At 41.8% G+C, this 26,719-nt stretch overlaps 1 protein-coding gene across 9 annotated transcripts in view; it reads left to right on the top strand.

Annotated features, from left to right (window-relative positions):
• Positions 1 to 26,719, top strand: part of OSBPL5 (oxysterol binding protein like 5) — a 174,434-nt gene that overhangs the window by 50,976 nt on the left and 96,739 nt on the right. Inside the window, exon 1 of one of the 9 annotated variants that reach the window (XM_021526757.3) lies at positions 25,038 to 25,307. The exons of the other annotated variants lie outside the window; for them this stretch is intronic. The gene's annotated coding sequence lies outside the window, so the exon portion shown is untranslated. Of the gene's footprint in view, positions 1 to 25,037; positions 25,308 to 26,719 lie in introns of those variants that run through there. 9 annotated transcript variants of the gene reach the window in all.

The following is a 26,719-nucleotide window of genomic DNA, read 5'->3' as shown; positions in this document are numbered from 1 at the left end:
TTACTGGACCTTTTCTTGGTATATTCAGTAGTTCTTCATAGACTTTGGAAGGGTTGTTTACACAAGAAATTTATCAGGTTGCTTTTTTTCATAAATGTAATTCAAGGAAATGTCTCCTACTGCTATTTAAAACCTAGTATGAAATCAGTTTTCTTTGCAGCTATCAGAGGCTATGTCAATGGCCACAGAAAACAAAGAGGGAGCCAAGGAAAGAAAGGCAAGCTAATACAATGGCATTTGAAACACTGTTCTGTTTTCATTCAGATATTTTTAGCTAATGGTGATTTTTTTTCCTTTATGTGAGTTGATGTGTTATGTCAGTGGTAGAAGCTGTCAGTGTAGATGTTTGTCCCAGGAAAAAGATACCAATTGACACTGAATACATTTCAAGGGCTGCTGAATAAAATTATGTTAAAAAATCCTTCAGCAACTCTCCAAAATCCAGATTAAAAACTGCAGCCTCAGTTAAATCAGGGTTTAATTAGTCTTGCAGCAGCCTAGAGCCTTTGCTTTATTTCCACAGCTATCTTCCTGCAGCTTCAGGCACCCCACTCAGGTAGACATGTTGCTTCACTTTGTTTGCTGCAGTCCTTCCCAGGAGAAGTGGCCTAAATACATTCAAAGATGCTGATTGATTGTTTCCAATCTCTCCTTGGCTCGAAATGGATTTTTTTCTTTTTGATTCTATATATCCAGTTAAGTCCCCATCTAAATCCCAGTGAAGTTATGTTGGAAGTGGAGGGACACTGGGGAACGGGCAAAGGTGGATGATGGGAACAAGTAGAAAATCAAGCCTGTGGGTTGTACTCATGGCTTGAATGTATAAAGGCATTACCTTCATATACATTTGGGCTGTCAGTGTAGTCCAGTTTCTCTGAGCCTTGCAGCTTTCATGGACTGACATTGTGATGCAATGCTGGAGACTTGCTGTGTTTGTAGGTGCAAGGAGAACGTGCCCTTTACTAAGTGTTCATTAATTTTCCAGTATTTTACACAACAGCTGCTCTGGAAGAATAAAATGATGCAAACTGTGCATAAAAACAGGGCAGAGGATGTTCCTTGAATCTCCCAGGACGTGCAGAGCACATGTGCCTTGTGCTGAAAAAGTTTTCTTCCCTGAAGTTTTATTTGCCAAGCCCCCCAGAATGCTGTATATTCAGCACTGTCTGTTCTGGAGCAAGCAAAATGGGGAGCAGTTCTACAGCATCTTTTAAAAAAATAGCACTAGAGGCACACACACATGCCCAAAAAAATCCCATTCCTTGCTGGATAAATGAAGACTGCTATAATTTATATGCTTTCCTTTTTCAGTGCTGTCACTAGGGAAAATAACAGCATGCCTGTCCAGAGATCTCCTGTGCCAAAGCAAATAGTTGCAGCAAGTGGCAAGCAGAGAAGGCACCAAGGTATTTGATGGATGAGTGTTCCTCCCCCAAGCAGAAAGGAACATTTGTGAGAAACTAGTAACATACTGTGGTTGAAACGGCCCATTCTGGGTATAAAATTCCCAATCAAGTTGCCCAGGAGAGAGTTGAACAGCTGGTGTAGGAGCAAAAATCACTGCAGATAAATCAGGCTGGCATCTAAATGACTGTGTGCCCTGGACAGGCCCTGTTACTTTTTTTTTCACTGGTGGATGAAATCAGGGGAGATTTCACTGTGTGATGACTGATGTTCTCCCCAGCTTCTTGCCTTCCTCTTACAGCTGCCTCAGTTCAAGAGAAACAAGATGCTTGTCCTCTTTCGCTACTGTTGAGATTTGGCATTGCAGCAGTGTCCCAAGGTCCTTATCCTGGCCAGTCAGGGCAAGGTGCTGCCCAGCCAGGTGCCAGGGCTGGTGGTGTGGGGCTGTAAGAAGCTGGATGGAGAGCTGCAGCATGGTTGTGGGTGACTGTGGCTGCTCAAGAGCTCTCCAGAAGTGGGAGCAGTTCCAGCTGGCTGCGAGGGTGGAGGCAGGCTCCTCTGCTATAATTACAAAGGCTGGTGTTTAATTGCTGCTTCCTGCTTCAGAGGTGTGCTGTAAATTAAGAAGGTGCTTTACAATAGCAGCATTTAACTTCTTTCTGTCATCTGCTTTCATTTGAGTTGATCTGGGCTGGGATTTCTCAAGGGAGGCTTCTTGAGCTCTGTAAATCCCTTGAAAGAGTGTGGGCACTGGGTTCTTAGCTCTCCTGGAGGTGACTTGATGTTCCCTCTAAGCCAGGATAATTGGGCTCTTCTGCACATCTGTTTATGCAAGACCGCTGTGTCCCACATATAAAATCCAGGGACTAGTTAAGCTGATGTGAGAGGAAACTGGTCCATCTTCTCTGTGTTTCATAAACTGAGGATCATCTTGAGATGCTCTGTGATTGCTGGATGTAAGGGAAGAGGAGCAAGTGCACAGCTGGAGGGATGTGCAGTTTGGTGGGGCATTGAACTGCAGCCCTTTAAAAATTGCTGATGGGAGAGTGGGCAAAATAGTGCCCTGTTTTGGGGCTGCTAGCTGTTCTTCTAGATTTCTTTTTTCCAAATTTAAATGAGACAGAGACCAGTTCAAGGCTGGAGAGACCGGCTGCATATTGACTAGATGTTCAAAATTAAAGCTCTACTGTGTGGGTATAGTCAAAATAGCTGTGACGATGCTTCTCAAAAAGTACCTTGCTCATCCATTTGTTAGTGATAATATTAAAGATTCAGGAAAATTTCGTCAGTCTTGGAGATCTTGAGGATGTTAAAAATTGTGAAGCTCAGTTTAAAAATAGGAATTTTAAGGAGGGGAGTTAAGAAGCCTTCTTTACTGCTAAATTTTTAAAGTTCTAGTTCATGTTCCACACACACGTCCAAGCTTTGCTTTCTCCAAGGAAAGGTTTGGACTTTTCAGGTTTTACTGACAAACAAACAATTTTTCAAAGCAGCCCCCTGAGGTTTAAGATGAAAAAAAATACTGTGAAATTGATTACAGCATGTCAAATCATGGCAGCCCTAGATGAAACACACAGCAGAGCAGATATCTCTTTAGTATCCTCTTTTGCAGTCTCAGTTAATGCCAGAGGAAGGCATTTGTTTGAGCACAGGACAAATTATATTGGACTGAACTCCAAGATAATGCCATGGATGGGTCATGGGCCTCCCCACTGGCACGTGAGCTGTGTGGCTATGTGCAGATAAGAGCACTGGATATAGGTTTGTCCATAGGAAGAGGTCAGGACTGGCATGTTTCCCTATAACGTGGAGGCAAGGTAGCTCCTCCCGTGTTGCTTTGTTCCCAGGAGCAGGCAGAGTTTGTAGCCATGTGCATAAATTGCATCTGGTGCTTGGAGCAGGACTCTCAAAGGTGCTTTATATGCAGCTCTGTGCTGTGCCTTCCTCTGCTGGCTGTAATTGGCAGGCTTTATTCAGGATAACACTCTGGCCAGTTGGTGAGGTGGTAATTAAAGTCACTGTTATAATACTGTGTGTTGTGTACTCTTTGGAAGAGGAAGGGAAAATAGGTGAGGAAGTGATAGCTTTGAAGAAGAGGAGTGGTTGTGCCAATTAGCCTGGATGAGTAGTTCAGTGACAGTTAATCCATGGGAGTGAAAACAAGTCCTGTGATAGAGTGCCAGGGTCAGGAATTTGAGCTCCGTTTGAAGAGTGAAAGTTACAGTCTGGCGGATTAGAGCTCCTTAGAAGAAAACATCTCTTGAAAAAAACAAAGCAGAGCTTTTCCCACTGTGTCATCCATGTAGTCTTTTTTTGATGACCAGAAAAGGACAATGGCAGAGTAAAGACCATCTTATGAGTTGTTCTACAACTCAGGGGTATAACACAGTGGGTTTGTGAAACTTGCCTTGGGGTATGTCCATATTCATGCTTTTGCATGCAGGCTGCCAGGGGAGATCAACCACTGTGTACACTTGATTTTGCAGGAGAACAACTACTGCAAAGATACATTATCCTTTGCCATCCATGGTGCCAACAGAGCTGAACTGATTTATACCACCTGGAGCTTCTGTTCAGTGTGCTGCTACATTTTTAGCAGGTGGAAAATGGTCAGATTCAGAAAGGTGACTGACATGATTTTGTCTGTGCTTTCTCATGTTGCAAACAGGATTGAGTCAGGACTTAATATGTTGGAAGTTGAGCTACATTTGGAATACAGTTCTAGTAGCTGGTAATTTGGGGTGTCTGGTTCACCCATATGAATCCCTCTATTGTGCAGGACAAGGTCATTTTCCTTTCTGTCTGCCTTCTGTTTAATTAACCAGACACTATCTTGTAAACATTTTGTTCAATATCTGTGACATAATTTTCGGTTCACTTCATATGTAGGTTATATGTGTTTGTCCATGTCCCCCTGCCCACCTCTCCACCCCCTCTTTGTTAGTGGGTATGTTCTGTAGGCTATACAGAGACTGACATTTCATTTTAGGCTCTGAGAAATGATGCTATTGGTTCCATGATAGACTGCAGTTTGTAGGACATGTGATGCTGAGCAAGGAGATGCCCCTTTATCTCATCACATTGACCTTGCTGATATGTAATCACACCCGTTGTAGTATGTCCTAGTGCCATGTATCCATAGGAGAGTATAAATACAGTACTTTCTGTATATAGCTTTTTTTCTTTAATGTAATAATTTTGCATAAATGGCACTGTTTTCATGCAGAGATTGCTATCTGCCTGTACAAACAAACATGTAAGGCCTTGGATTTGTAATCTCATTGGCTTTGTTATTCACTTATATTGCTGTGCTTGAGCAAACAAGTTCCCAGTAAATAAAATGGCATAATGTAATTTGCATGTGCCTCTCCCGGGAAGTGTGTGTATGGAAGGCAATTGTTGGGTCTTAACAGTACCTGTGAGCATTAAGGGCTTGTTCATTGAAAAAACCAAGTTGGATGGATATTGGTCTTCGCACCATCAGTACCTCTAGTGCGGTGTGAAAATAAACACTGAGGACCTGAATTCCTTTGGAAATCGCTCCCAGTAACTTATTTTCCTATTGCTAATCCATCTGGGGAGAGTTGTTAACATTTCACTCTCTTCTAACTTACCCGTAAGTAATTTACCATTTTCTCTCAGTCTTGGGTTGTTTTTTCTTGCATGTTTGTGGTGATTCTCCCTTCTGTTACTGAGGCACTGTAAGATTAATTAGTATGTCCCAAAGGCACTAGAAAACCTTTAGGGCTGGATTTGGTCAGGAGTAAAATATCATTGTCAGACAGTAGGATTTTTTCAGAGGGAATACCCCACTGCTCACATATAATTGAAACCAGGCTTTTCCAGAGCATCTCACTTGCACACTGGAGAGCTGCGAGTACAGACACACCCTGTAATTGCATAAATCAGAATAAATCTAAGGCAGACAAAGTCTATTGAAGTGATATTTTGGAAAGCAGGATTGCTGTTAATGTTTTGTGGTTTGGTAGTTTCCTGAGCTGCTTGTGAACAGAAAGCTGCCATTCCTCTGAGAAGTCCCTGTGCATATTCCTGAGAGGGGATAAGCTGAGGTGGTTTTGGAAATGGAGCTGCTGAAGAGTCGCTCACACCAAGTCAGGCACCAGTGCTGTGTGGCATACACCAAAGCCAACTGGGCAGAAGGGCAATTGAAATCAGATGAAGCCAGTTCTTGAACAGATTGAGCTCTATGCTTTTCTAAATCAGAACAAAAATGTCAAATTCCTTGTAAATACCAGGCAGTGCACAGCTGCACTGACCTGGCATCTCTATTCTGGTTTGATGGGTGGGGAGAGCAGTCGAGCTGTTCCTCCATGAGCCTAGAAGATGGAGAAATACTGGGGCTTTGCTTCTCAAAAGCAATTATCTACATTTCCCCCCAGCCTGAAGCAACAGGTCACGCTCTCCTTAGCATGCTGAAGAATGTGTCTAGTCAGCACTGGGGGAAATTCTGGAATAGTCCAAGAGTGCCAGGCATGCAGACACAATACCGTCATTGGCAAATCTGTGTGAATAGCTTTGGAGCGCTGTGCTGTGGGCTGCAAATTGTGAGGCTGACTCCTGACACAGACCACAGATCCATCACTTTGAAATGTCAGGCCTTTGTCACCCAAAATAGTTTTTTGTCTTCTTTTTCCATGCGTGATACATGGAATTTTTTCTCTTTTGCTTTGTGTCTTACGGTGTCGTTGGAAAAGAGCCTGTACAGTTCACACTGAGAAGCTCAGCTAGGAAGAAAGGCTCTTTCCTGATTGCTTGTTGACCAAAGAGATGAAGGCACAGTTGAGCTGTGGTCAAGGCAGGAAAACAAGGCAGCTCTTGGGACTCCTGGTAGAGTGTTGTGATGCTTTGCCCTGCAGTGCTGTGTCTGTAGTGTCTAGGAGAGCCCCAAACCAGACTTCACCTTTCCAGTGGCTGGAGTGGCAGTCATGGTCCAGCCTGTCAGATTGGCACTTTCAATGGCAGGATTGTGAAAGTGGTCTCTCTCCTTCCTGCTTACCTGCATGAATCAGGCATGTGTGGATCCTCTGTGAAAACCCAGTATGTGGTGTTAGCAAGAGGGAGCTGTTATCCCCCTCAGTTCCTCAGCTGTGGTGATTATCTATGTCTTGATTAAATGAGGTCCATACGTGAGTTCAAGTCCCGGAAGGGAAAGAAAAAGCAAGTTTCTATTTTTACAGTCATGCTTGTATCACCAGAATTCTAGCACCTGCTGAAGTGTAGTACATGTTTAAACTCTCATCTAGTTTTGAGGTTGAGGACTGTGCTGCGCCGTGAGCAGTGGGAGGGGATTCAGGGTGTTCCCAGTAGCATTTTTGTTTTGAAATAAGGATTGTGCTTTGCAGATACATTCTCCACTTGTGGAGTAACTTCCTGTGTTCTATTTCATGTTGTGGAGCAGTTTAGGAGTATGCAAACTGCTTTGCCTTCAGATGAAACCAAATTGTGTTTATGATAACCACAAGAGATAGTCCAAAGTGAAACCCGTCCTGTGACTTGATTCCTTAATCTGGATGCATCTGCACTGTTGGTAATTACAGTTCATGAGTTTGGATCTTCGTGTTTGGGAAAGGCATCAGCCTATCAGCAGCCCTGGAGAAATCAGGCCCATGTGCTGTGTGGGAGCTTGGAGGAGACACGTTGTCTGAGGACCTTTCACAAGTGTGCTGGAAGATTAAAAGGACTGAAATATTGTGGGTTATCATATTGCTCCTAAGGTTAGCTCCAGCAGAGTGGAACATATTTTTTCATGTGGTTTCTGATGCTGTTGAGATTTGACCAACAACTGTCAGAGCTCAGTTTCATTCTCATGGGTCTTCTATGCTCTAGGGCAAACTGGGGGCTTTTGGCCGTCTCAAAACTGAAGTTCACTATTAGTGCTTTTTCTTGTGGCTACACTTAATCTTCTAGAAGATGGTACTCTTGAGCTATTTCACTGTAATTATTACTTAGAAATATCACGGAGGAAGCACAGCATTCTGAGAATTATCTTGGCAGCTAAGTATATGAAGAGCACACTTCAATTTTTAAATTTAATGTCTAAATATGCTTTCCCCCTTTTAGATGTGGTATCTTTCCTATATAATTTAATTTCAAGTAAGAAAAGGTGGCTTGACATGGGTTTAGTTTTTTTGTTTTGTTCTTACCTCACCACTCTTCTACTCTTCCTGGGTTAGTTTCACATGTGCAAGTTGATTCTGTGGAAGGAGGTGTACAAACCCAATCATCTCCATGCTCCACTTCATTAACTTTTTTTAAGGTATGAACATAAATGCTTCTTCCACTTTTACCAGGAGGCAGGGCATGAGCACTGTGTAACTCTGAGTGAGTAGGAGAGGAAAGTGGATGTGTCCCTACTTGTAGCATGATGTGGATGTGGGAAGTGGATGTAGAAAGTGGATGTGTTCCTATCCAACACTGAAGAGCACACAAGAGTAACTTTTCCTGAGCAAGTTTGCAATGCCTTTCTTAGCACTGTCATGTAAGTCCCTTTTTCATATGCCACCATACCATTCAAGTAAATTGAGGAAACCCAGCAGCTCTCATTTCCAGCCTGAGACATGTGAAGGAAACAGTGTATTTCTGGGAATGTATTAAATATAAAATCCCCACATCAAGTATAACTTTAGTGAAAGAAAAGAGGATATTGTCCCCCAGCCCCGTTAATGTATGTTGTAATTGATTTGCTCTATCATGTGTAAAGCTTGAAAAGTCTACTAAGAGTCTTGTTAGGATGATCAGAGTTGAATTTGACCAGTTTAATCATCCCATACTATTTGCTTATGCATCCTAACATTGTGTCAGAGGGTATGCCAGTGAAATTAGGGCTTTGTTTTCTGAAATACACAAAAACCCAGAGCAATATCCCTAAGAATTCACATCTGGGGGCCCAGTCATGATATTTCTCCCCCTGTCCCAACCCTGTGACATCACTGGTGCCTTTCAAAGCTCTGTGTAAATCAGGATTGGGAAATCTGCTCCCATGGACTCGTTTGTAGAATGAAGTAACAATGTTCAAAGGTGTGAGCAAAATTCTCCTACCAGTCCAAAAGAAAAGATTGTAACTAGAGTGTTTGACTTCTGTTTTGGAGAAAAAGGACCAGCAGCAAGTGTATAATTACTGCTTGACTGTCAGTATACCATCAGCATTTATATTGTGTTTTCTGCTTGATCTTGGATGGGGAATTGTTTGCCATATGAACCATTTGTTTATACCTTTCTAATACCAGGAAGTTTTAAATATGAAAAAAACCACCATTGTTTGAGTTGGCTCTGAACAACTCCTGAAACCTTTAATGGGCTCTGAAGGAGGGCAAGAGCTCAGTGGCTCACTATTCCATCCCTCCTTTGCAGGAACATCCTCTGCAAGTGCTTCTCTCCCTCTTTGCATAGGCTATTGCCCTTTCTGGTTACACAGAAACTGCAGTCACATCCCCAGCACATGGGGAAGGGTGTTACTGTCCCACATTTCATGGGACCTATGGGATAAGGGTTTTTTTTTTTTTTGTGGCAGAAAGTTGTGTAGGTGTTAGTGGAACATCTCTAGCTGACCTCAATTCCAAAATCTTTTTGTGCTCCAGCTATCTGCTGATAGAGTCCTTACTGTAAAATGTCATATGGACCAGAGGCAGCTCACAGCTGTCATCTGAAAAGGTTATGTTTTAGCAGCAGCCTGACTTTCTTTGTTTTCAAAATGTTGAGTGAAGCTGTTTTAAATTTCACTGGGGCAACCAGGGACACTGATTGATAACCTGAGAGCATCCTGTAACTGAATCTACATGAGCAAATTCACACAGAAAGTCTTGTCACTGAACTCCTGAGGGGTAAAGATGGACCTCCTCTTTAGCACTCTATGTATTATACAAATGGTACTGCAAGTAACAGGGTGCTGTGAGGACACTGTTTGATCCTTTTTTCTTTAATATGCTCATCTGTTTTTTTTTTAAATTTTAAATAGTTCTAATTTTTTTAAATTTTGGCAGCTAGCAAATTGAAAGTTGTTGCTGTTGGGCTAGAGCAGGCCGATGTAGTCTAAGTTGTTGCTTGTTGACTTATCCTTGTACAACCCCCAGGAAAATGTACTGCAAGCTTGCTCCATCTGGCTAAATGCCCCATCCTCTGTGAGGCACAAATTGAATTAAGAAACAAAGCTGTTTTCTCCAGTCTGGTTGTTGCTACTCAGTCAGATGCTGTTAAGAATCCATTTTAAACATGGATCCCAAAGTCGATTTCATGTTAAGTACAAGTGGGTGCTATAAAGCAATATCTTTGTAGCTAAATGTTGAAAATGGTATTGATTTTTCCCACTGTCAGTGCCAGATTTGGAATATGAACATGCCCTGTTGTCCCAGGCAGACTTGGTTGGTAATAAATACTTTTACATATTATTCAGGTGTCTCCCTATTGGCAGCAGGATTCATGGAGATCTTGGTTGAATTTCCAGAATTACAATGTAGAAAATCAGAGTCTGAATTTTGCCAGGAAATCTACCTAGCAAACAGCTTCAAAATAGGTGTGGGCAACCATAACGTGGTAATAGGCCCAGGTTCTGGCAATAAAGACTGCCTCTCCTAAGCCTTGGAGATGGAAGATGTTTGGAAAACAAAGTGCTATTTAGAAGACGTATGGGTTTAAACAAAATAAAGTGAAGCTATCAGCCCTTTTCCCAGTCACACTGATGTCCTGAGTGTGGACACGCCCCCAGGAACCCAAAGGTGCATCTCTGAGCTGACCCAATCGGCTTCTCCAGGCTGAGACAGATCTGTTGCAGTGACAGGGTTTGTGGTCAGCTGCAAAGGCACCTACTGATGTGTCAATGGGAAAGTCCCCCAGGAGGATACATGATAAATATTGAATTGCCTCTCCCTTAAGGTCACACAGTGAAGCTGTCTACCATGGAGCTCAAGGGGAAATGATTAATGGAGACCTTGGAAGTCTAGAGCTGCACTACAGAGTCTGGCAGGTGTACCAGCTGAAAGCTCTGATGTCTCTACAAATACAAGCTAGAAGGAAGTGTGAGAATAGCATTGCTGTTTGGGCCTCTCCTCTGTCATCTCCCTGCTCCTTTGCAGCTCAATCCAATCTCAAGATGGATCCAAAATACAAATGCTAGTTGGGAAATTTCTGAGTGAACAATGTTCTTCCCTGCATCCTTCTTTCATATCTGCACCACCTCTGTTAAAAGAGGAGCAGAAATATAGAAATACATTTAGTAATGATGGTGCTTCTTTCTTTTCCTCCTCTGTTCTCAAAAATAGGCAGCGAGTGGTTAGATCATGGGGTTGCTATGGTGAGCTTTAAGATACACCTTTGATCATAGTTGGTGAGTGCCAGCCAGCATATTAATTCCAAGCAGTCCATATGCTTCCAGACCAAAATACCTCTCTCTTGCTACTCTTTGTTTTGTTGAACACTCAGACTGCTAGTTCACAGACTACTGTGTCTTATTGTGCTGCTCCAAGAAATCTGTTCAAGTTTGGTATTTCCTTTTCTCATTGGAGGGGCAGCTGGCAGAATTACTGCCTGAAAGGAAGTTGTAACCAGGTGAGGGTCAGTCTCTTCTCCCAGGCAACCAGTGACAGGATGAGAGGACACAGTCTTAAGCTTCTCCAAGGGAAGTTTAGGTTGGACATTAGGAAGAAGTTCTTCACAGATAGAGTGGTTGGGCATTGGAATGGGCTGGTGGTAGAGTCACTGTCCCTGGAGGTGGTTAAGAAAAGACTGAGTATGGCACTTAAAACCATGGTCTGGTTGACAAGGTGGTGTTTGGTCATGGATGATCTCAAAGATCTTTTCCAACCCAGTTTATTCTGTGATTCTGTGACCCTTCCTGTTCATGGACTCCTGCTACCTCAGCAAAACCCACCTGTAGCAATCCTGATTTCAGGTCATCTGCTGTAGATTTCCCTATTTAATGTGAACTTCTGGGTACGTTAAATGAGACACTGAGATGCCTCCCTTTAAAATCAGTGGCAGAACTCCTACTACAGACGAAGGAGACAGGGTCAGATGATTTTACCCCAACAAGCACTCTGAAGCAGGATGGCTGGGTGGTGGTTTTCCTGGCCTTTGACTTCACTTGTTCTACAATGGATGAATGCCTCCTACCTATGAAAATATTTTGCTGTCCTGTGTGGTTTTATACAAATATAAGTGAAAAGCCAAGTGACAGGGAATGTGGTGCTCAGTTCTTTTCTGAGCTCTTTTCTTTATTTATGCTCTGGTTTATCTGGCAAGGCAGCCTACGTACCCGAGAGAACAGCCTGAGTATCTGTGAGAACAGAGATCAGATAGCGGGGCTTGCTGGGCTGCAGGGCTTAATCAACTATTAGACAATGATATTAGGAAATGTAATTTGCAAAGAGACTCTGTTCAGAGTTCTGAGTCTTTTGTCAGTTCTAATAGACTATTCAAGAGGAAGTTCTCTATTTCAGTCTAGTTCTTTCGGGTTTATTTTTCATTTTTTGTGTGTTTCTTTTTCTGCCAAGCAACTGCCCGCTGCCGCTATTTGCTAGGACTTGCTTATCTAGGCTTCTTGTGATTATCCTGGCTAAAAAATTGTTACTTACTTGTATGGTAATAGCTAGAGCTTCTAATCTAGCATCAAAGCTTCATTGTGATGGATGTTACACAAACCATTAGTTTTTTAAAGATGAGTATTTGTTGTCTTAGGAATATATGGGCTTACTTTATGATAGCAAGAAGGGACAGAACAAGGTAGCAGGGAAGCATTCACATACAATATATCAAGTGACAATCACACCAGCTTGTTTTGAAGAGGCAAAGGTTTTAGCCTTTGGGGGAAAAAAACTGTAATGGCTAGAAAATGTTTTCTGCAGTAAAACAGAAATTATCAAAGTTGTTTTCATTTTTGTTGCCTCTGAGTAGTATTTGCAGTACTTTCACAGCATAGAATGGGGTTTTTTGCTACTGTTTGCAGGACTACAGCCAATTTCACCAATCACTGGGCACAAGAGGTTTCTTTAAACAGAAATTGGGAAATCCTGGGTAAGAAGTTTGCATTATAAATATTTGACTAAATGTACACTCCTTTGAATTAAGACCTGGCCTGAGCCTCTTGTAAGTCTTTAGCTTGGTTTTGACCCTGTAAGCTTCTGCATTTTCCAGCACGTCTGCAGCAGTTGTGGCAGCTCATGTTACTCCACTTGCCTTAAGTCTGCTACAACTCTATTACAAGAGTCAACATTACTGAACTTAAAGAAATTAAATGGGTATCATTTTTGGGTAAATCTGAGTATTTGCTGTAGGCTGAACTGGATGGTAGCATTAGCCAGGCAGAGGACTGGCTGGTTTTTGTGCAGACCTACTGGGAAGGACCATAGAGTTACTGTGGACAAAATGTTAAAGGTGAGCTGACATTGTGAGCACAGCAAACTGTCTGCAGGAATGCACTTTGAGGAGCTTTGACAGCAGATTGATATTTTCTTCTACCCTTTAATGCCCTGTCAGTTCAAGGAGGTTGTGGAGTAGCTGGTGGGGCCCAAATGTGGTGAGCACATTCAGTGTGTGAGGAAAATACTGCTAACAGTGAGTTTAAGACACTTTCAGAGTACAGCAGAGGGAAAGTTGAATGTGTCCCAGCAAGCACAGAGTATGGGAATTTCCCCTCCTGTGGGAATGGAGGGTTTAAATGTTATCTTCTTGATCTTAAATGCCTTCTCAGCAACCCTGCTTGTACCACTGGGATTTGTCCACCTACGTCTGGTGGTGTCCTTGGAAGAAAACCAGCTTTTGCATCAGTCTCAATAGGAGGGTACCCAAAGCTTGCAAGGTCGGGTTTGTTTTGTTTGTTGTCTTGCTTTGGGATGTATTTTTTCCCTTTTTTTGGAACAACAGTGTATTTCTCCTGCCAGCAAGATGTCTCTTCCACCTTGGAACTGTACAGCTTGCACTTCTGGTTTTTTTGCTGGCTCCTACGCTTGGCTTTCTGTTGCTGCTGCTGCTGGTGAGACTGTTTCAGAGATGTGCCAGGCTTAGCATGCAGATCCAAATTTAGGTCTCTCTGCCTTCAAACAGAACAGAGGGTCTACAGAAGTAATTTTTTAGTGTGACTGTTCAGAATAGCTAATTGGCTTGTTGGCTCTGCATGAGACTGCGCAGCATCCTTGGACCTGGCTGTGCTGGGCACTTGACTTTTCTTCTTTTATACCTTCATTACTTGCCATGGTGATGGCCCTAGGTGACAGCAGTCCCAGGGAAAAGTTGGGAACACAAGCCTCCAGCCAGGCTTGATGTGGGACTAGACTTAATTTTACTTCTCAAGCCTGTGTCACTTCATCCCCCCAGCCTGTTTCCTTGCTTAACTTGCTGGTTTCCTGATTCATTTTGTCTCTTCTTCATATTTCTAGTGACTTGCTGGTGCTGCCTGTCAGGGAGACATTTCCTGAGCAGAAGATGGTAAAAAAAGGTGGAGCAGAGATAATTTCCCTGATGCGAGCTGGATTAGTGTATACCTGTGTAAGGACTGTAGCTGGCAGGACTGTTTTAGCTTTGAGTTACTGAATGGTTGGAGCTGGGACATTTTCGTTATCTGAGAGCTATTTCTGGCTTGTTTGGGTAAGAGGGGGTTGGAAACGAGCAGGCTGGTGAGAAACAGTGTGGCATATAACTAATTGCAAGCCAAATATTGTCTTGTATGTGTGTTAATTATTTTGTTTTAAAATTGGCTAGCAGTTAACTACTTAGTATTTGAAGTCCTTTATGTCTGCAGGTTTAACATCGAAACTGTAAGGGAATTCACAGCTCTCTACAGCTGGCTAGAAGCACATTTTAAAAGGTGCCTGCAACTTAGCAGTTACTTAATTTGCCCTATGTTGTTCAGTAGTAGAGCAGAAGTAAATATATAACTTCAAGAGCCTACTTGTAGGTGTCTCTGCTTACTGTATTTCTTTATTCCCAGAATTTTAGGGAGATGGAATTTGAATAAGCAAAAGCAGATCAAAGGTATGCGTTATCATTGGTTGCTTTATTGATTACTCAAGCCTCCTTCACTCTCTCATTAAAAGGTTTTGAGCCCTTACAATCTGCTGTGTTGTGCAAGAGCTCTGCCAGGTGAGCAGCACCCTGTGCCACAGCTGCCAGCTGCATGCTGCACCTTCCCTTCCTTCCTAAATAGTCTTCATTTTAATGGAATTGTCTTCATTTTGACCTGATACAGGTCTTGTGATGGGGTTTTATGTTGCTATTGAATGCAAAAGTTTAGCTAAAAACGCCCAGTGAAATAAGCTTTGAATCTTGCCTCACATGCTGTGGATCTGTGGGAGGAAGTTGATAGTAGGTACCTGAATAATTTCCAACATTGCATGTTAGTCTTGGGTGGAATTAAACTGCTCTAAAATGAGCTGCTGCCATGGGAACAAGGTACTAATGATTTCAAGGTGCCAAAGAATGCTTAGTCAGGATTTGGGAGAATAGCCACCCAAACCATTATGTCCTTGTTTCTGTATTATGACTTTCCTGCTTACAGCCTTAACATCAGTAACTGGGACATGGGAAGGAGCTCAGATTGCCTTTAGGACTCCGAGGCATTTCAGTGCAGGGATAAATGGCAGAAGCGACTCCTGAGCTGCCCTTCATGAAGAATCTCTCCCTTTTGTTTGACACCAGTGGCTCTGTGCTGCAGTGGCTGCTGTTGAGGATGCAGCTGTGAGGAGGAGCTGGGAGTGTGGCTGGTTTGTTGTTATCAAGTGCCGTGATCAGGGGGGACTTGGAGTAGGTCAGGTAAAGGAACAGAGGACCAGAGCTCTTCCCCTAAACCTCAGGCCTTTTGGTGAGGTGTGAAGGGCAGGGAGGGGGCTGCTGTTGGTCTCCAAGCATCCCTTAAGGGTAGTTCTTTGCAGACGTACCTGGCATAAGATTGCATAGATCTGGACCAAAATATGTCATCTTTATGCCATTAGCTCCATCCCCAGCCTAATTCAGCAGCAACCAGAGGAACCATATTCTTTTCTATTTTAGGGTTAAATATCTACTTGACTGGCATTTCTATTCTCAATTCATTAAAATTAGAACTACTCTGTGAGGCCTCAGCCATTCATTAACCAACAAACCAGTGCTAATTTTAATTTCCATGGCTGCAGTTTAATTTTGCACAAAGATTATAGATACTTCTGTGATTGCCTTTCAGCAGGCTCACTGGTACTTCTGCCATGACACTGTTGTTACTAGCAGGGAAATACTAATGCCTTCCTTCTTAAACCTGTCTGAGAATCTATTAATGGGGTGGCCTACTTCCAAATTGCAAAAAGGAGCAAAAGCTCATCAGGCAGTGTAAATGGTGATAATTTCAGCAAATGGTTTCTGTGTAAGGAGATTGATGTTTTAAGTGTCCCAGCAAATTGGTAATAATGATCAGCAATTCTCCACCATTCTTCACAAAGGAACGGGTCTTTGAAAGAAGCAATTAAGTGCAGCCACCTTCTGGACTGAGCTAATGTAGACTTCTCTCATTGGTCTGTAAGCTAACTATTAGACCTACAAGTCATGTTTAATGAGCTTTCTGCTTCCAGCCCAGCAAGGAGCCTGTAATAAAGCTGGAGAAATGTGACCAGCGTTTATGGCAAGTGCCTACTTCAGCTTTCAAATGACACTGGGCAAAGTTATGATTTCCTCATAATGGAAATGTGATAAACCAGGAGATGAGCAATAATTCTGCAACATCTGCTGTTCTGTTGAGCTGTTTGCTCATCTTACAGGTAGTGACTGCAAGATGAACATCAGGTGGTTCCCTAATGCAATGTTGTAGAAGAATTTCCAATTGGACATTCTGATTCTGTATTCACAGATGCAAGGAAGAGATTTAAACTGAAGGTGAAAATGAATGCAGAAGCTTCAGTGTAAGGGTCTTTTTAGTTTGCTGCAGGAGACATTATTGGCATGTCTGTATATTGCAGTAACCCCTGAACAGCTTCACCTGCCCAGCTGCAAGATGATAAAAATTAAGGCCTTTGTCTGAAATTCAGGGACCAGTTTTTGTATCCTGTGTTCTGCTTAACAAGAAAACTCCATTTTCTGATTCAGTCTCCTCCTGAGCCTATGCAAACTCCTTGAACTCACTGTGTCCTTTCACAGGGCCCCTGCCTGAGTGAAGACCAGAAGTGCTGTTAGCTCATTTAGTAGATTCAAGGTCCTGCTTTGGGGAAGACACCAAGCAATCAGTCACTATCCACACTGATGCCAGGCATCCTTTTATAGACCTTTTCCCCTTAAGTCAGGTGTTTTCCAGACTAATGGGCCCCAGACTATGCAGTCATTCCTTAGACTGACTTTTAATCATCTTGCTGCCTTTCCATGGGCATATTCCAGCTCTAATTTATCTTGTCTGAGGTGAGAGGGCCAGGGCTTCATGTAGAATTCAATGTGTGAATTAGCTGTGGATTTATAATGCTGTCTTCCCTACTCCAGTGTGGGTTCCTAATGAACTTCACTGCTAGCTTTTCACTGGGAGCTGAGTCCTTAGTTCTGTCCTATGTTTCCTAACTTTTAAATTATTCTTTTTCCATTCAGAAACATCCCTTCTTATCCTGAAGCTTTTAGCTTTCAAGAATTTAAGATGGAGATCTTTATCACAACTCTTCTTGAAATCCAGATTGTGTGAGATAATTCCCTTTTATTCACCTGGCTGCTGACATTTTGTGTGAACTCCAAGAGTCTGGAAAGTCAGGGCTCCCCTTACAGCAGCTGTATTGACTCTGCAAGAAGCTTCTATTTATCTGGGTATCTGCTGACCTTTATTAAAGGCTTCACAAAGTTGCCAGAAACAAGCATTAGTCACAGAGACCTGTGGCTCCCCATATCCTTGCAAAATATTTTCTAAAGTCCTTATTTTTCTAATTTTTCAGTGACCAGGCTATCTCAGCTCTGTGTCCTTAAATTTGGGAATGAACACCATCTAATCCTGATTTGTTATCTGTCTTTTTTCCTATTTGTACCAGAAGTCCTCCTGTGATCACTGAAATTTCACACAGATTCTGAAAAGGCTTTGCTGTGAGAACCTCCCCAGTTTCTCTTTGTGTTTCTCTTGCAATGAGATCTATGGAGGTTTCAATGGGTATGGGCTTTGTTAGTTACTTGAAACAGCTTTCAGATTAATTCCTGCTATAAAGAATATCAAGAGACTAGCTATGTGTCTTTCCCCTATTTGCACATTTTATTTTAACATCAATTCTCTTTAAAAGGAGAAAAAACACTCAGACAAACATCTCGCACTTGTAATGTTTTTTGTTGTTCTGGCAAGGCAAAAGGATATTCATATTTGGAAAATTACATTTCTGTCTCTTTACACAGATCAATGGAAAGCAGTTGCTGCTGTAAACAAGAATTACACCCCATAGATTTCTTCTAGCAAGACAAAAATACTTTATGGAGAACTTAAAATTTTCATAAAAGTCTCTTCATTGCTCTAAATCTGAGTGGTCACATTTAAAGAAAAGTTCAGTGCTGCAGTTTCCTCATTCAAGTCAGCTCCTCTAGGTATGACTTATTTCTTTCCTGTGTCTACCCAGTTCCATCTGATAAGACCATCTGTCTTTTGGTCATGATGGGCTTGAACTTTGTGTAGAGCTCACATTGGCACTGTGAGGACAGTTTATGGCTTTTTATATCGATTTCTCTGTGCTGTTACCATTTATCAGCTTGTTCTCATCCCTTGGAGATATGCAGAAATGCAAATGCTAACCTAGTTCTCTCAAATTCTAGAAGCAATGAATGCTGTAAGGAACTAATATCTTTTCATCTCCACTGTTGTAACATGGAGTCTTTGAAATGGTGCCCAAATCGGGCAGTTAGGCAGGTAAATGGCATTTCAGTGCACAGGGCAATTTTTTTGCCTCTGTTCTTATTTCTAGTTGCAACATTTTGGTTGGTATTTTTTACAGGTTCCAGCAGTGTACATATTGGATTGCCAGCACTAGTGGAAAAAGCATGCTCGAGGCTTCCTCAGCACCTGAGCTGCTTTGTCAGTCAGCTCTCCTAGTTTGTTGTCGGGCTTTTTGATAAATGTTCACTTCTCATGTTTTTGTTATTATGAGAGCTAGAAACCTATATTTTCTTAAATAAAAGCTGATATGACCCATGTTCATGTTTCACATGGGAAAATACACTGATACTCTTTAAATGGAAAATGAAAAGGCAAGTTTTCACAATGAAGTAAACAGTACAATAGAGACACCTTATTATTTTATGACTATATTTGTTATATAATAACTCCAGTCTCTGAACTTTTCAGTAGGAAAAAGGAAATTCAGGATGCTCAGTGCCTGAGCTGAGATGTCATTTGGACATGTGTGTGGAAGCTGCTGGCTTTCAGAAGTGAGGACTGTTGCAATTGCTGTTGGAGCTGGTGAAACCTGTGGCTGCTCAGACCCTGGAAAGCCAGGCTGGTTCTGTTCAGGTTTGCAGCTGTGGAGTTGGAAATGGATATCTGACCATCCCATTCTGGGTTTAGGTGCAGTGTCATCTTTACTGCCCAGTCTGCCTTTCCACATTATTGGCTGCACCTTGGTCTCACAGATGCTGAAGCCACTGACAAAACTTCCTTTTATTTTTCTATATTGCGTGATTGAGCTGTGCCAGATCCTTGCATGATTCTCTCTTATCACCTGGGGGAAATTATATGAAAAGGCAATTCCTGATAACTTACCTGAAATCCCCTTTGCTTTTAAATATCATCACATTATAGTAATCAGGCCAACATCAATATAAGTGTGGTATTAGCTGAGAGTTATTAGCTTTGATGTTGATTAGTGCAGCAAGGGTTACTAAAGTGCTTTTTATGTTACATGCTTGTGTTTTTAAAATTTGGCAGGTGGTACTAGGAAGAAAGGTAGGTGTTCTGACTTGTGCATATGAACAGAAAGAAAATCAAAGCTAATTTAAATTCTCCAAGTTTCCTGGTTGATGCAGTGTTTTATACGTCATGACAGAATACACTGAATAAAAAAGCCCCAGACTATGTGTATAGCAATAATGATAACCCAGAACTCTTCAAATGCCAAAGGCTATGGCTGCTGTCAGGTTTACATCCTGATTCAAGCAAGCAGTTCTGCTCTACAAAGCCCTGCTCTACAAACCCCTGGTGTACAGTTTAGTCTCTGTAGGCTCAATTGGCATCACTGAACTGCTGTCCTAGAAAGGCAGTATAAATTGAGTCCATGTAATTCTAAAACACTGCAATGAATGCTTCCGAGGAAGATGCTTGTTATTCTTACATTCTTAATAAAATAATATGAATCATATGTTGAATATTCAAAAATATTAATTGCCTATATAGTATTAACATATATCCTTAATTATTTTAGTTTTTAATTCAAACACATTTTTGGATACTGCATTCCTCTGTTAAATGAAACAAAACTATCCTTAGACATTTCTGGCAATGACATCTTTATTTTCAGCTGAGGACATTTTGTTTTGAACAATTGGTCTCAAGATTTATTTTCCCCATTTCATCAGGTTTAAATGCAGTCATGATTGTTAGTCTCAGTCCCAAGCCTTCAATGTTCCCTCTTCTTGGTTTCAGTTTGATTACAGCTATATCAGGAATACTGCCTTGTAATCCACCTCCAGATATATGGCTTTCTTTCACTGAGTATATTCTCCTAGGAAATCCAACAAGTAAATTGATTTCAGGGCATGAGCTGAAAAGATTTCACCGCTGTGGAGTGTTCAGAGTTTTTCAAATGTCAGTCCTGATTTCTGGTTATATCTTTGATGTGCCACTTGAAAGTGCTGGAGAATATCCTGGCTTGCAAAATGTGGCTGCTGAGCTCTTTGAAAGTGGAATCTCTTGCATTCTCTTCACTGGGACATCCAAATTGCTAGGTGTTTTTCATCACTTTTCCAACAAAAATGACCTCTTGTTTTTTTTCTCAAACTGAGGAGTGTAATTGGCTCTTAAATACTAGGAAAAGCTGTTAGCTGTATTCTGAGTAGTGTGAGGTCTGTTTCTCTTTCAAATTTTTGGTTTATTTAAAATTAATTCTTGAAACCCCTGATCACTTCTGTATGTCTGTAAGCTCAGCTGCCTGTGGGATCTGTCTTAGCCACATCTAACGAAGGAATCATTGGTGCATTGCAGTGGTGCATGTGTAGCAGAGGTGTTACTTGTAGACAAAGAAATAAAACTGTCTATTGTACATCCATCCATGCTATTTATTGCGGAGAAATGCCAAATAACATCAATACTTGGGGTGTAGGTTCATGCCACACTCAAATGATCTGAAGCCCAGTTGCTCCTCTCTTGAACTTTACTGAACTGGTGCCCATGCCCATTAAAACAGCTCCTACAAAACCATCTATTTCTTTTGGGAAAGTTAAACTTTCTGTATCAGCACACTGTGCCTGTCAGTGATGACACAAGAGGTCAGAGCTGTGTTCCCCACCAGGGATACGCAAACATTTCCACTCTTGGGAGAAGCTGACTGTTGAAGCTTTGCTTTGGGTGAGGATGCCTGCATCCCAGAGCCAAAGTCTGTGTCCTGGGTTTGCATTCCCACCTTGGGGTGCTTTGGATAGGGGCTCCATGGATGGCTGAAAGCTGGGGAAATTGCATCAGGTGCACTCTAACAATCTCTGCAGTCAGTAGGGTGGAAGGTAGTTCAGATCAGTGACTGGCAGGTGCTTCTGAGCTTCCCCAGAAATGTGACCTGAAAGTGCTGAAACATCTTCCATCTCCTATTTGAGAACCAGGTGTCTGCAGGGAGTGATTGTTATTCAGAAAGAAGGGACCAAAATAAGTATATTCCCATATAAAGAATGTATAAAGCCAGTTTTCAGAAGTACACTCCTAAATCTTGCTGGCTGAACCACAAGCCTTTCAGACCATCCTAGCTATTTTGCATTTCATATTTAGAGGTAAAAAATCCACCCCAGCTTCTCTTCATGTAAGTTCAGTCATTGCTGGAAATCATTCTGCATATAGTTTGGAATTGCAGTGTAGGTGGTTCTGAAATGAGCCCCTGAAAATACTATTAAAGAAGGATGTGTGCAAGAATGAAACACCTTTGACCCTTTGAACTCCCCTGGGGTGTTTAAAATAGTGATTGGTGTCTTCTCTTACACAGTCCAGTCATCTTCCTGAGTGTTTTACTGAGCTGTATATTCTGGGCATTGATGGATGAGCTCTGGACAATCTTGCTGCTGCAGTTGTAAAAGTTGCTACTCCCTGCCCTGTATTTTCCTGGGTGTAATGGACCCATAACAGAAACAGCAGAAAGTAACATGCATTGGTAGCTGCAGTAAAAAATCCAGCATCTCAGCCTAAAAATACTTCTTAAGCTGCTCCAAGGAAATTCTTCAAAGCCAGGGCACAGTCAGGGCTACTGTTTAAGACAGGGGCACAGTTCCTCTGTTAGTGTGACATTCTCAGATATACCACTGTAAAGCTGATAGATTTTTTTTAAAATGCTTTTTTCTGTTTTGACAAGGATTGGAGAAAAGCCTAAGTGGTATCTGCTCAGGCTTCCCCTCCCTAGGGTTTTTGGGAGCACAGGATCTAGAGGCTTCTCTTGAAATCCACAGTACAGTTCCAGCTGATTTAAACAGATCCAGAAACAACCTCATCCTCTTGTCTTGCTGAGTTGTTGCTTTCCTTTCTCTATCATATTAGAACTGGAGTAGATAATACTTTCTTTTAGGCCCCAGTTCTGGGACCCAGGGGATTCCTCAGAAATGTAACCTGAAAGTGCTGAAACATCTTCCATCTCCTATTTCAGAACCAGGAAGGAAATCAAAGAACAGAAGAATTATATTTTAAAATACCACGGTGTGGTGTTTTGTTGGTTTTTGTTTGGTCATTTTTTTCAAGTTGCCCTCATGAGTTTCAGGGTTTGACTCCTGAGTATGCAGCAGTTCTGTGAACATGCAGTAGTCCTGGCAATCACGGGGTGTCATGATGAAGTACAAATACAGCCTCATGGATATTCTAGTCCCTCTGAACAAGAAAAATGCCTTAGTGTCTGTCACAGCATAGTTTCTAAGCTTCTGGGATGCTCCTCCTGTCTTGTGACTTCTCCAGCAGGAACTCGGAAAACTATGCTGGCCAACCAGCTACATTGCTCTTGCTTACTGCTCTGGTACCGTGGTATCTGTTTCAAAAGCACTGCTGACACGTGTCCTTTGTCCTCAGCATTCTGCTGGTGCTTCAAGGCAGGAAAAACTTCTCTTGAGGAAGAACTTGTAGAGGAAACAGGACGTGTGTTTTTAGCACAGAGCTCTGAACAATTTTGCTCATCTAGAATAGGATACTTAGCTTGATCCCACAAATTCTTGTTACTTCAGGAAGCAGAGTTATGGCCAAGGATCTCAACTAAGAATTGTCAAACCTGGCTTGCTGTGAAGTGATCTGGAGTTTCCTGACACAGGGCAGCTCTCCTGCAGTCTTCCCTCATGTGCTGTATGTCAGGCTGGGGGGCTCCCTTCCTTGGCTTGATCTTGACAAGCTTTCTCTCTTCAGTGGGTCCTACCCAGACAGTGGCTCTCTGAGGGGGAGGTCAGTAGCAACACCTATAATTTGCTTTTATCATTTGCTGCCTATAGGTTCTGGCAGAGAAGAGTGGTTTCAGGGCTCCATGCTAAGAATTTGTAGTGTAATAAGCCAGGCATCATCTCTCCTTTTAAATCAGGACAAATTGTCTCACTGCTGTCTTTTCAGGGCAGTGTTAGCAGATGAGCTGCATTCTCTGGCCTGTGCAGACCATGACAGCAGCACAAATCATGACCTCGAGGACAGTAATTGTAGCTAAATTATTCCCTTATTGCTTCTATCAGCAGCATTCTCCATGTCACGGACATGGCTTTTGTCTGACACGTGTGCTAGCCCTCTATTATACTAATAACATGCCAGTCACATTTTTATGTATTGTTTGTATTATTTTGCTTGCTGGAATCCCCTTTCACATACCAGCCAAGGAGTTTCAGAATACCTATTTTTTAAAGAAACAAACCTAAAACCCTCCATGGAAAGACCAGTTTAAGGTTTAAAACAGCTTCCTGTTTGTCAATCCAGACACAAAATAGGTAATGACTTGGCATCTAGCCAGTAGCTCCCATTCCTCTGCCATGAATAATGAGATAATGTGTTTCAAATTAACTCTTTGTCTTACCCTAGCAGATCCCAGGAGAAGAATCTCCAAATGTGCTTGTAAAACATGGTTAATGTAGATCGATCTCTCCTTCTTTTCACAGAGACAACCATGTTAAGTTCAATTCGCTAACTGGGAATAGGAGAGAACAATTAAGAGCTGGGAGAAGAATTTTCTGGCTTTGATTTAAGAAGGGGTAATGGAGCAGATACTTCAGGCCAGATACAAGAGACTATTTTGGTTCTTAATTCTTGGTGGAATAAATGGGAAAGCCAATAAAACATACACCTATTCTAATGAAACCAATGGTAAATAAGGACTGTAAATACCTTGTTGAATATGGTCCCTACTGTGGTACACAAGGAGAACAGAAGACAAAGTTCTCCTGTGAAAATATGTCCTTATTGTGGTAACAAAAATAAATATGTGAAAATGAACTGAACAAATTGGAAGCAAAAAAATTAGTTTATCTTCTGAGCAAGAGCAATCAGGACAAACTGTATTTTTGTTACTGGAAATATATTTGCTAAGTTTCTGGCAGGGAAGTATATAATTTGCACCAGGTAAAAACACATTCTAGAGTCCAGAAAACGAGTCCTTAGCATTGAAATGCTGATGCAGTGCTAAGTACAGTTTTATAAATAACACATTAGTAAAAAAAAAACCAAACTCAAATATGTTTAAACTAGTCCCAGTTGTCTGCATTAGATGAACTAGAACTGGCAGAAAGAGGGATATTAAATCTTCAATCACATTAACAAAGAGGAGGAGACCTCCAAAGATGTGGTGCAGCTCTCTGACATTGAGCCACTTTTAGGAAATATTAGTTTAAAGTTAACTACCAAAGTCTTTTTGATCTTTCCAAATAGTTGTAACCAGGAGAATATGAAAAGGCCTTCTTTTTATGTAAATAGCTTGTCTCAAAATTTATGTGGCTGTGAGGCAAATATCTTCGTGTACATTGAAATACAGCGTGAGCTATGGGAGAGAAGATGAATTTCAGCCAAAGATAAATATAAACAGTACATTTTGAGCTTGAGCAGAAGGTATTTCTGGTTGCAGCCTAATAGGCAGCTGTCTCTTGGTGCTTGCAGCATTGCTTCGGCTTCTGAGGATGGGTGGAGATGATGTACTTGACATTTTGTTGCAAATTTGAGAGTCCTGCTACTTTGAGCATCTTTGCATTTGTTGAGCAGTGCACGTGTATATTTGTGCTCCTTTTGAGGAGCGGGTGTCCTGCATTGAGACTATCCATCAGTCTTTGCAGGATGAGGACATAAATAATTTACATCAGTTTAATTGATGGGGCTGTTGCAAAAGCAGCTCTTCAAACACATTTACTTTGCTCACTGTTTCTGGTTTTAATGGACAAAACCTGTCATAAAATAAGTGCAACTACTCAGCAAATCAGTTGTTTCTTTGTCAGTTCTGCTCCTCTGGAATGTAAGCCACCTCTTGGAATGTCTGTAGATAGCTCAGCTCCATGGATACTTGAATTCAGCTTAATTCCTGTGGAATGAGAAACCGAGTGGGAGACATAAGACACAGACCAAACTGCAGTTGAAAAAATATTTGACATTTATCTCTGTAAGCTTCTCTAAGGTGCTTAAAACTGCTCAGCTGGTGTTGATGGAGGGCAGTTCTGCAGGAGCCAGGCATTGTGAGCCATGCCAAATGATGTAAGCTGGAGGTCTGGCTCGCTAAAGCTGGTAGTCACAAGTCCTGAGGGCATGTACTCATAGTTACCTTGGAAACAAAGCTGCTGTGGGACCCTCCTGAACTTGAGTAAGTGCTGGTACTTACCTTCATGTCTTCTATTTGAATGTATATGTAGCCAGATACATATGTGGACATGTATCTATGTGTTTATGTATGAAAAAAGGGAAGGGATGCAGTATATGTCAATTAGGATAGCTCATATTTTAATGTTTTTGAAAGAGTTGCATGTTAGAAGGAACAGGAGGACAGGTTAGAGCTGGTAGCACCTGGAGCTAGGGGTATGCACAGTTGCTTATTAGATGCAAACAATTTCAGGCTGTTGAAAATTGTCAAACCTAATTTTAATACTTCTAGGAAGATCACTGGGTTTGACTGTCTTCTCATTGTATGCCTTGACAGCAGACTCCATGAGATTGCTGGCGAGTGCTCTTACTAGTTTTAGACTTTTTTCTTGCTGAAGATGAAAATGTAGAGAAAAGCAATCCCAGAGTACTGCCAGTTCATTGCTGTTGGCAAGTGGAAAGTTGGTCCTGATGCAGGACCAGAATGAAGTTGCTTTCCATTTGGCATGAGACATGTGAAACAAATATTCTGTTATGCTGAATGAATGATGCCTTCCTTTGGCACATCATCCAAACCAAATCAAAAAGCCACATCATCCACTGGAAAGAAAATGCTTGCAGCCAGAAAGCAAGCAGGGCACCAAAAGGGGTCTGTTTAATCATGTCATGTGTTGCTAATGGGAAAATACATAAAGCAAGTCATTTGCTGTAGCAGGCACTTTTAAGACTTAAGGGGTTTTTAATGCTGTGTGAGTATTACTGCCCAGTAATTGGTGTCATAACTTTTACTGGTGACTGTCCTGCAGAGAAATTGCAGCCTGTGCCTGGGAGATGTAGCAAGAGCTCTTGCCACAGGGAGTTTCATGTCATAGTTTGGACTTAATATAACATAGGCAGCAGAAGGTTAAAAGGACAGAAAGCAGAAAATACAATCTAGAGACTTGGGGGTGACAGTAGGGAGGGAACAATCACATCTTGCAGCCAGATATATCTAAGGAGCCGTGTCAGACTGCTGAAGATAACTGGTTCATAAAATCAGTTAGTCACCTGGAGAGCTCCATAGCCAAAGACTGTCCTCATAACAGTGTCTGTGATGGAAAAGTAGAAATCCTGGACTGGATCTTACATTTGAAGTATATTGGAAGTTTTGAACATCCTATGATTATTTTAGAATGTAATATGTACCACATACTGCTGTGGATGTCTGGTGTTCACATTTCTCCTTTGTCAGATCACAGACTAATTTTCCCAGCTGTGTGGCAGCAAAACCACTCCTAGGCTGCAGGTCACTTGGTAGTGAGTTTTTGTTAGCAAATTATATTGTTTGCACCAGTCCCAGCAGAGGTTTATTTTTGGTCATTTGGAACACAAAGGAAATCTAGTATTTTCCTCTGCTTGGTAACAACCTCCTTAGGC

This window comes from Lonchura striata, chromosome 6 (genome assembly GCF_046129695.1).
Source record: "Lonchura striata isolate bLonStr1 chromosome 6, bLonStr1.mat, whole genome shotgun sequence".
In the NCBI taxonomy this organism is placed as follows: Eukaryota; Metazoa; Chordata; class Aves; order Passeriformes; family Estrildidae; genus Lonchura; species Lonchura striata.
The sequence above is the reverse complement of the archived record's forward strand: the minus strand, read 5'-3'. Positions and strand labels throughout refer to the sequence as shown.